We start from the raw sequence: 10,463 nt of genomic DNA on the forward strand, positions 1-10,463 counted from the left end.
AGCAGAGAGAGGGGAAGAGCAGGACACAGACCAACAAAGAAGGATGAGGAGCAGGCTGGAGACGCACAAAGAACCTGGGGCAGGCAGCACGACAGCGAGGGAGGAAAGAAGAACAGGGGCAGGAAGCTGGACCGAGCGAGATGGAGACAGACAAGATAAGCGACAAGAACAGGGCAGAAAGGGAAGAATGAAGCCACGGGGACAGGGAGCCGAGACAGCCAACGACGGAGGGAAGGGGCCGGGGAGGGAACACCACAAAACAAACCATGGGGCTACGTGGTACAGAGCATGAGAAGGCAGAGAATTAACAATTAGGGACAGGGAGCCAGAAAAACAACAAAAAAAACACCAAAACAAAGGGAGATGGAGAGCAAAAGGAATCGCAATGCGTACAGAGAGAAGAGAGAAACAATTCTAGAAGAGGGTCACGGGGAAGCCAGAGACAGCAAGATGGAGAAAGGACAGAAGCTACAGGCTACAGGGCAGAGAGGGAAGAATTAATGAATAGACGCAGAGAGCTGGGCAGAAAGAGGTGGAGAAAGGCTGAAGATCACACGGCCAACAGGGAAGAGAGAAGAGAGGGAGGAATTTTAAAAACAGGGGCAAGAAGCCAGAGAGAGGGAGAGAGAGGCAACAATAAATGGGGACAAGCCACAGGGCAGCGAGGAGGGAATCGATGAATAAGAACAGCAGACCAAAGAGAACACAATGTAGAATGGAAAAAAGGAACAGTGGCCTACAGGGAAGGAGGAATTAAAGATCAGGCACTGGGAGGCAGACAGAGACACATGAAGAAACAAGTGGGAAAAAAAAAAAAAAAACAACAACGGCAACGGGCTACAAAGACAGACAGAGAGGGAAGAAATAAAACATCGCAGCAAGGAGCTGGACAGAGAGAGATGAGGACAAACAAATAGCACGGGTCTACGTGACAGAGAACGTGGAATTAGAACACAGAGAGAGGGAGCCGGACAGAGAGAGAGGCCGAGAGAAAAACCTAGACGGGCTACAGCGGGCAGAGGCAGGGATTAAAACCTAGGGACAGGGAGCTGGACAGAGAGAGACGGAGATCACAGGGAACAGCGGTGGCTGCAGGAAGAACAGGAATCCACAAATAGGGAAAGGGAGCTCGACAGAGAACTCAGAAAGGCAAGAACAGTAGCAGGGTGCAGAGCAGAGCAGACGAATGAAAAAGCGCGGGGGGAGCGTTGAGGCAGACAGAGAGAGATTAAGAAAAAAGTCACGGGCTACGTGGCAAAGCAGGAGGAATTCAGAAACGGGGATGGCAACCAAGGGAGAGTGAGCTGGTGAAGGACAACGGGCATTCCAAGTGAGGGACGGGGAGCTGGGAAAAGCGAGGCAGAGAAAAACAGAATCACAGAGAGAATCACACAAAGCCAAAAAAGAAGAAACTGAACAACAGGAACAGGTGTAACCAAAGCGATGAAATCAGCCAACCAGAGACGGTGTTCCATTACGGGAACATGGAGCGTACGAATCAGCGCACCTGTCGATCTGCATTTTAGTCCCTAGGCGATCGTTAACGTCAGCAGAACAACAGACAACGTGCTTCTGTCAGAAAAGGACGACAAAACGCGGTTTCGTGGAGCGGACTGAGAGAACTAGCCAAGACTGCCAAGATTAACAGCCAAGAAGGTAAAAGGCAATTCTGGCAGGGGGAGATCGCGACCACCGACTCACGGACCACCACCGAGCCTGCGCAGCGATTTACATACGGAACGAGCAAGTTTGTACCGATCAGCAGACAGGACAATAATGAATACGTATGAATACGTAAAATTTTGATCTACAAATTGAACGGGAAAGGTGCGTGAGGTACGCACGCCAGGAGGAGCGATCCCCCGTGCATCCGGCGCCGTGAATAAAGAATGCCTGCTCTTTAATACTAAATTGGTCTTGAGGAGTTGTTTCCGATTTTACCGCGTTTTTCGGTAACACAGGGAGTCAGACCGAGAGAGCCAGAGAAAGACAAAAATACCGACAGGCTACAGGACAGAGCAGGAGGAGTAAAAAAATAAAAACGGAGCCAGAGCCAGGCAGAGAGAGGCGGAGAAAGAACAAGTAGCCACAGGCTACAGGACAGAGAGAGGGAGGACTGAAAAGACGGGGAGGCAGGGAGCCACTCAGAGCGAGATGGAGAAAGAAGGTGCGGGGGGGGCCCAAAAGAAAAAAAAAAATTTTTACAGCAGGTAAGGAAAGAGAGGGGGCCAGGGGAGAGACAGGGAGGGCCCAGGACGCACAAGAGAGGCAACGGGGCCCCAGTGGCCCAGGACTCACCGCGACTCTCGCTCTCAGCGCTGCTGGCACAATTTAGCCGTTCACATGCTTCTTTCCCCTCCTCTCCTCCCTGCCTCTTCTGCAGCTCCAGACTCTAGGCCGACCTCCACCTGAAGAGAACACGGGGGTGTCTTACAGCTCTTACGAGATGAGGCTTCCTAGGCACGTAGCCTAGCTCGCTCGTGCACTACACGCCCGTACCGAACTGCGGGTTCCAACTGTGGGAAGAAGGGGGAGTCCTTGGGGGCTACGGCATTTCTCTTCCTAACTAACCGTTACACATGACAGAGCCCTGCTTTCCCAGAAACAGCTCAACACCTGCCCGCCGAAAAGGAGGAGCGAATTAATTCCTTGCTTTGCTTCCACGCACAGCTTTTGCTTTACCTATTAAACCGTCTTGATCTCAACCCATGATTTTTCTCACTTTTACCCTTCCAGCTCTCTCCCCCAGCCCACTGAGGGTGGAGCGAGCAAGCAGCTCCCTGGTGCAGAGTTGCCAGCTGAGGCTAAGCCACGGCACACGCTTGTCCCGGTTTGGCAGGGAACGGACCGTCCGTCGCCTGGCTCCTGGAGCGACGGGCTGCTGGGCAGAGGGGGAGGCCACCAAAGGTGACGAGCAGGGCACAGGACAGTAGGAGGAGAGAAGAGCAGCATCCGGCTGGACGGGGGCGGGGGGGGCGTGTGTGCGTGTAGTGAGAAGGCACGAGGCAGGGAACAGGATGGCCAGAGGAGGACAGGGAGCCTGACTGAGGTGGAGATAAAAGCAGCAGAGAGAGGGGAAGAGCAGGACACAGACCAACAAAGAAGGATGAGGAGCAGGCTGGAGACGCACAAAGAACCTGGGGCAGGCAGCACGACAGCGAGGGAGGAAAGAAGAACAGGGGCAGGAAGCTGGACCGAGCAAGAAGGAGACAGACAAGATAAGCGACAAGAACAGGGCAGAAAGGGAAGAATGAAGCCACGGGGACAGGGAGCCGAGACAGCCAACGACGGAGGGAAGGGGCCGGGGAGGGAACACCACAAAACAAACCATGGGGCTACGTGGTACAGAGCATGAGAAGGCAGAGAATTAACAATTAGGGACAGGGAGCCAGAAAAACAACAAAAAAAACACCAAAACTAAGGGAGATGGAGAGCAAAAGGAATCGCAATGCGTACAGAGAGAAGAGAGAAACAATTCTAGAAGAGGGTCACGGGGAAGCCAGAGACAGCAAGATGGAGAAAGGACAGAAGCTACAGGCTACAGGGCAGAGAGGGAAGAATTAATGAATAGACGCAGAGAGCTGGGCAGAAAGAGGTGGAGAAAGGCTGAAGATCACACGGCCAACAGGGAAGAGAGAAGAGAGGGAGGAATTTTAAAAACAGGGGCAAGAAGCCAGAGAGAGGGAGAGAGAGGCAACAATAAATGGGGACAAGCCACAGGGCAGCGAGGAGGGAACCGATGAATAAGAACAGCAGACCAAAGAGAACACAATGTAGAATGGAAAAAAGGAACAGCGGCCTACAGGGAAGGAGGAATTAAAGATCAGGCACTGGGAGGCAGACAGAGACACATGAAGAAACAAGTGGGAAAAAAAAAAAAAAAAACAACAACGGCAACGGGCTACAAAGACAGACAGAGAGGGAAGAAATAAAACATCGCAGCAAGGAGCTGGACAGAGAGAGATGAGGACAAACAAATAGCACGGGTCTACGTGACAGAGAACGTGGAATTAGAACACAGAGAGAGGGAGCCGGACAGAGAGAGAGGCCGAGAGAAAAACCTAGACGGGCTACAGCGGGCAGAGGCAGGGATTAAAACCTAGGGACAGGGAGCTGGACAGAGAGAGACGGAGATCACAGGGAACAGCGGTGGCTGCAGGAAGAACAGGAATCCACAAATAGGGAAAGGGAGCTCGACAGAGAAGAACTCAGAAAGGCAAGAACAGTAGCAGGGTGCAGAGCAGAGCAGACGAATGAAAAAGCGCGGGGGGAGCGTTGAGGCAGACAGAGAGAGATTAAGAAAAAAGTCACGGGCTACGTGGCAAAGCAGGAGGAATTCAGAAACGGGGATGGCAACCAAGGGAGAGTGAGCTGGTGAAGGACAACGGGCATTCCAAGTGAGGGACGGGGAGCTGGGAAAAGCGAGGCAGAGAAAAACAGAATCACAGAGAGAATCACACAAAGCCAAAAAAGAAGAAACTGAACAACAGGAACAGGTGTAACCAAAGCGATGAAATCAGCCAACCAGAGACGGTGTTCCATTACGGGAACATGGAGCGTACGAATCAGCGCACCTGTCGATCTGCATTTTAGTCCCTAGGCGATCGTTAACGTCAGCAGAACAACAGACAACGTGCTTCTGTCAGAAAAGGACGACAAAACGCGGTTTCGTGGAGCGGACTGAGAGAACTAGCCAAGACTGCCAAGATTAACAGCCAAGAAGGTAAAAGGCAATTCTGGCAGGGGGAGATCGCGACCACCGACTCACGGACCACCACCGAGCCTGCGCAGCGATTTACATACGGAACGAGCAAGTTTGTACCGATCAGCAGACAGGACAATAATGAATACGTATGAATACGTAAAATTTTGATCTACAAATTGAACGGGAAAGGTGCGTGAGGTACGCACGCCAGGAGGAGCGATCCCCCGTGCATCCGGCGCCGTGAATAAAGAATGCCTGCTCTTTAATACTAAATTGGTCTTGAGGAGTTGTTTCCGATTTTACCGCGTTTTTCGGTAACACAGGGAGTCAGACCGAGAGAGCCAGAGAAAGACAAAAATACCGACAGGCTACAGGACAGAGCAGGAGGAGTAAAAAAATAAAAACGGAGCCAGAGCCAGGCAGAGAGAGGCGGAGAAAGAACAAGTAGCCACAGGCTACAGGACAGAGAGAGGGAGGACTGAAAAGACGGGGAGGCAGGGAGCCACTCAGAGCGAGATGGAGAAAGAAGGTGCGGGGGGGGCCCAAAAGAAAAAAAAAAATTTTTACAGCAGGTAAGGAAAGAGAGGGGGCCAGGGGAGAGACAGGGAGGGCCCAGGACGCACAAGAGAGGCAACGGGGCCCCACTGGCCCAGGACTCACCGCGACTCTCGCTCTCAGCGCTGCTGGCACAATTTAGCCGTTCACATGCTTCTTTCCCCTCCTCTCCTCCCTGCCTCTTCTGCAGCTCCAGACTCTAGGCCGACCTCCACCTGAAGAGAACACGGGGGTGTCTTACAGCTCTTACGAGATGAGGCTTCCTAGGCACGTAGCCTAGCTCGCTCGTGCACTACACGCCCGTACCGAACTGCGGGTTCCAACTGTGGGAAGAAGGGGGAGTCCTTGGGGGCTACGGCATTTCTCTTCCTAACTAACCGTTACACATGACAGAGCCCTGCTTTCCCAGAAACAGCTCAACACCTGCCCGCCGAAAAGGAGGAGCGAATTAATTCCTTGCTTTGCTTCCACGCACAGCTTTTGCTTTACCTATTAAACCGTCTTGATCTCAACCCATGATTTTTCTCACTTTTACCCTTCCAGCTCTCTCCCCCAGCCCACTGAGGGTGGAGCGAGCAAGCAGCTCCCTGGTGCAGAGTTGCCAGCTGAGGCTAAGCCACGGCACACGCTTGTCCCGGTTTGGCAGGGAACGGACCGTCCGTCGCCTGGCTCCTGGAGCGACGGGCTGCTGGGCAGAGGGGGAGGCCACCAAAGGTGACGAGCAGGGCACAGGACAGTAGGAGGAGAGAAGAGCAGCATCCGGCTGGACGGGGGCGGGGGGGGCGTGTGTGCGTGTAGTGAGAAGGCACGAGGCAGGGAACAGGATGGCCAGAGGAGGACAGGGAGCCTGACTGAGGTGGAGATAAAAGCAGCAGAGAGAGGGGAAGAGCAGGACACAGACCAACAAAGAAGGATGAGGAGCAGGCTGGAGACGCACAAAGAACCTGGGGCAGGCAGCACGACAGCGAGGGAGGAAAGAAGAACAGGGGCAGGAAGCTGGACCGAGCGAGATGGAGACAGACAAGATAAGCGACAAGAACAGGGCAGAAAGGGAAGAATGAAGCCACGGGGACAGGGAGCCGAGACAGCCAACGACGGAGGGAAGGGGCCGGGGAGGGAACACCACAAAACAAACCATGGGGCTACGTGGTACAGAGCATGAGAAGGCAGAGAATTAACAATTAGGGACAGGGAGCCAGAAAAACAACAAAAAAAACACCAAAACAAAGGGAGATGGAGAGCAAAAGGAATCGCAATGCGTACAGAGAGAAGAGAGAAACAATTCTAGAAGAGGGTCACGGGGAAGCCAGAGACAGCAAGATGGAGAAAGGACAGAAGCTACAGGCTACAGGGCAGAGAGGGAAGAATTAATGAATAGACGCAGAGAGCTGGGCAGAAAGAGGTGGAGAAAGGCTGAAGATCACACGGCCAACAGGGAAGAGAGAAGAGAGGGAGGAATTTTAAAAACAGGGGCAAGAAGCCAGAGAGAGGGAGAGAGAGGCAACAATAAATGGGGACAAGCCACAGGGCAGCGAGGAGGGAATCGATGAATAAGAACAGCAGACCAAAGAGAACACAATGTAGAATGGAAAAAAGGAACAGTGGCCTACAGGGAAGGAGGAATTAAAGATCAGGCACTGGGAGGCAGACAGAGACACATGAAGAAACAAGTGGGAAAAAAAAAAAAAAAAAACAACAACGGCAACGGGCTACAAAGACAGACAGAGAGGGAAGAAATAAAACATCGCAGCAAGGAGCTGGACAGAGAGAGATGAGGACAAACAAATAGCACGGGTCTACGTGACAGAGAACGTGGAATTAGAACACAGAGAGAGGGAGCCGGACAGAGAGAGAGGCCGAGAGAAAAACCTAGACGGGCTACAGCGGGCAGAGGCAGGGATTAAAACCTAGGGACAGGGAGCTGGACAGAGAGAGACGGAGATCACAGGGAACAGCGGTGGCTGCAGGAAGAACAGGAATCCACAAATAGGGAAAGGGAGCTCGACAGAGAAGAACTCAGAAAGGCAAGAACAGTAGCAGGGTGCAGAGCAGAGCAGACGAATGAAAAAGCGCGGGGGGAGCGTTGAGGCAGACAGAGAGAGATTAAGAAAAAAGTCACGGGCTACGTGGCAAAGCAGGAGGAATTCAGAAACGGGGATGGCAACCAAGGGAGAGTGAGCTGGTGAAGGACAACGGGCATTCCAAGTGAGGGACGGGGAGCTGGGAAAAGCGAGGCAGAGAAAAACAGAATCACAGAGAGAATCACACAAAGCCAAAAAAGAAGAAACTGAACAACAGGAACAGGTGTAACCAAAGCGATGAAATCAGCCAACCAGAGACGGTGTTCCATTACGGGAACATGGAGCGTACGAATCAGCGCACCTGTCGATCTGCATTTTAGTCCCTAGGCGATCGTTAACGTCAGCAGAACAACAGACAACGTGCTTCTGTCAGAAAAGGACGACAAAACGCGGTTTCGTGGAGCGGACTGAGAGAACTAGCCAAGACTGCCAAGATTAACAGCCAAGAAGGTAAAAGGCAATTCTGGCAGGGGGAGATCGCGACCACCGACTCACGGACCACCACCGAGCCTGCGCAGCGATTTACATACGGAACGAGCAAGTTTGTACCGATCAGCAGACAGGACAATAATGAATACGTATGAATACGTAAAATTTTGATCTACAAATTGAACGGGAAAGGTGCGTGAGGTACGCACGCCAGGAGGAGCGATCCCCCGTGCATCCGGCGCCGTGAATAAAGAATGCCTGCTCTTTAATACTAAATTGGTCTTGAGGAGTTGTTTCCGATTTTACCGCGTTTTTCGGTAACACAGGGAGTCAGACCGAGAGAGCCAGAGAAAGACAAAAATACCGACAGGCTACAGGACAGAGCAGGAGGAGTAAAAAAATAAAAACGGAGCCAGAGCCAGGCAGAGAGAGGCGGAGAAAGAACAAGTAGCCACAGGCTACAGGACAGAGAGAGGGAGGACTGAAAAGACGGGGAGGCAGGGAGCCACTCAGAGCGAGATGGAGAAAGAAGGTGCGGGGGGGGCCCAAAAGAAAAAAAAAAATTTTTACAGCAGGTAAGGAAAGAGAGGGGGCCAGGGGAGAGACAGGGAGGGCCCAGGACGCACAAGAGAGGCAACGGGGCCCCACTGGCCCAGGACTCACCGCGACTCTCGCTCTCAGCGCTGCTGGCACAATTTAGCCGTTCACATGCTTCTTTCCCCTCCTCTCCTCCCTGCCTCTTCTGCAGCTCCAGACTCTAGGCCGACCTCCACCTGAAGAGAACACGGGGGTGTCTTACAGCTCTTACGAGATGAGGCTTCCTAGGCACGTAGCCTAGCTCGCTCGTGCACTACACGCCCGTACCGAACTGCGGGTTCCAACTGTGGGAAGAAGGGGGAGTCCTTGGGGGCTACGGCATTTCTCTTCCTAACTAACCGTTACACATGACAGAGCCCTGCTTTCCCAGAAACAGCTCAACACCTGCCCGCCGAAAAGGAGGAGCGAATTAATTCCTTGCTTTGCTTCCACGCACAGCTTTTGCTTTACCTATTAAACCGTCTTGATCTCAACCCATGATTTTTCTCACTTTTACCCTTCCAGCTCTCTCCCCCAGCCCACTGAGGGTGGAGCGAGCAAGCAGCTCCCTGGTGCAGAGTTGCCAGCTGAGGCTAAGCCACGGCACACGCTTGTCCCGGTTTGGCAGGGAACGGACCGTCCGTCGCCTGGCTCCTGGAGCGACGGGCTGCTGGGCAGAGGGGGAGGCCACCAAAGGTGACGAGCAGGGCACAGGACAGTAGGAGGAGAGAAGAGCAGCATCCGGCTGGACGGGGGCGGGGGGGGGCGTGTGTGCGTGTAGTGAGAAGGCACGAGGCAGGGAACAGGATGGCCAGAGGAGGACAGGGAGCCTGACTGAGGTGGAGATAAAAGCAGCAGAGAGAGGGGAAGAGCAGGACACAGACCAACAAAGAAGGATGAGGAGCAGGCTGGAGACGCACAAAGAACCTGGGGCAGGCAGCACGACAGCGAGGGAGGAAAGAAGAACAGGGGCAGGAAGCTGGACCGAGCGAGATGGAGACAGACAAGATAAGCGACAAGAACAGGGCAGAAAGGGAAGAATGAAGCCACGGGGACAGGGAGCCGAGACAGCCAACGACGGAGGGAAGGGGCCGGGGAGGGAACACCACAAAACAAACCATGGGGCTACGTGGTACAGAGCATGAGAAGGCAGAGAATTAACAATTAGGGACAGGGAGCCAGAAAAACAACAAAAAAAACACCAAAACAAAGGGAGATGGAGAGCAAAAGGAATCGCAATGCGTACAGAGAGAAGAGAGAAACAATTCTAGAAGAGGGTCACGGGGAAGCCAGAGACAGCAAGATGGAGAAAGGACAGAAGCTACAGGCTACAGGGCAGAGAGGGAAGAATTAATGAATAGACGCAGAGAGCTGGGCAGAAAGAGGTGGAGAAAGGCTGAAGATCACACGGCCAACAGGGAAGAGAGAAGAGAGGGAGGAATTTTAAAAACAGGGGCAAGAAGCCAGAGAGAGGGAGAGAGAGGCAACAATAAATGGGGACAAGCCACAGGGCAGCGAGGAGGGAATCGATGAATAAGAACAGCAGACCAAAGAGAACACAATGTAGAATGGAAAAAAGGAACAGTGGCCTACAGGGAAGGAGGAATTAAAGATCAGGCACTGGGAGGCAGACAGAGACACATGAAGAAACAAGTGGGAAAAAAAAAAAAAAAACAACAACGGCAACGGGCTACAAAGACAGACAGAGAGGGAAGAAATAAAACATCGCAGCAAGGAGCTGGACAGAGAGAGATGAGGACAAACAAATAGCACGGGTCTACGTGACAGAGAACGTGGAATTAGAACACAGAGAGAGGGAGCCGGACAGAGAGAGAGGCCGAGAGAAAAACCTAGACGGGCTACAGCGGGCAGAGGCAGGGATTAAAACCTAGGGACAGGGAGCTGGACAGAGAGAGACGGAGATCACAGGGAACAGCGGTGGCTGCAGGAAGAACAGGAATCCACAAATAGGGAAAGGGAGCTCGACAGAGAAGAACTCAGAAAGGCAAGAACAGTAGCAGGGTGCAGAGCAGAGCAGACGAATGAAAAAGCGCGGGGGGAGCGTTGAGGCAGACAGAGAGAGATTAAGAAAAAAGTCACGGGCTACGTGGCAAAGC

The sequence above is a fragment of the Phalacrocorax aristotelis genome, unplaced genomic scaffold (genome assembly GCF_949628215.1).
Source record: "Phalacrocorax aristotelis unplaced genomic scaffold, bGulAri2.1 scaffold_41, whole genome shotgun sequence".
In the NCBI taxonomy this organism is placed as follows: domain Eukaryota; kingdom Metazoa; phylum Chordata; class Aves; order Suliformes; family Phalacrocoracidae; genus Phalacrocorax; species Phalacrocorax aristotelis.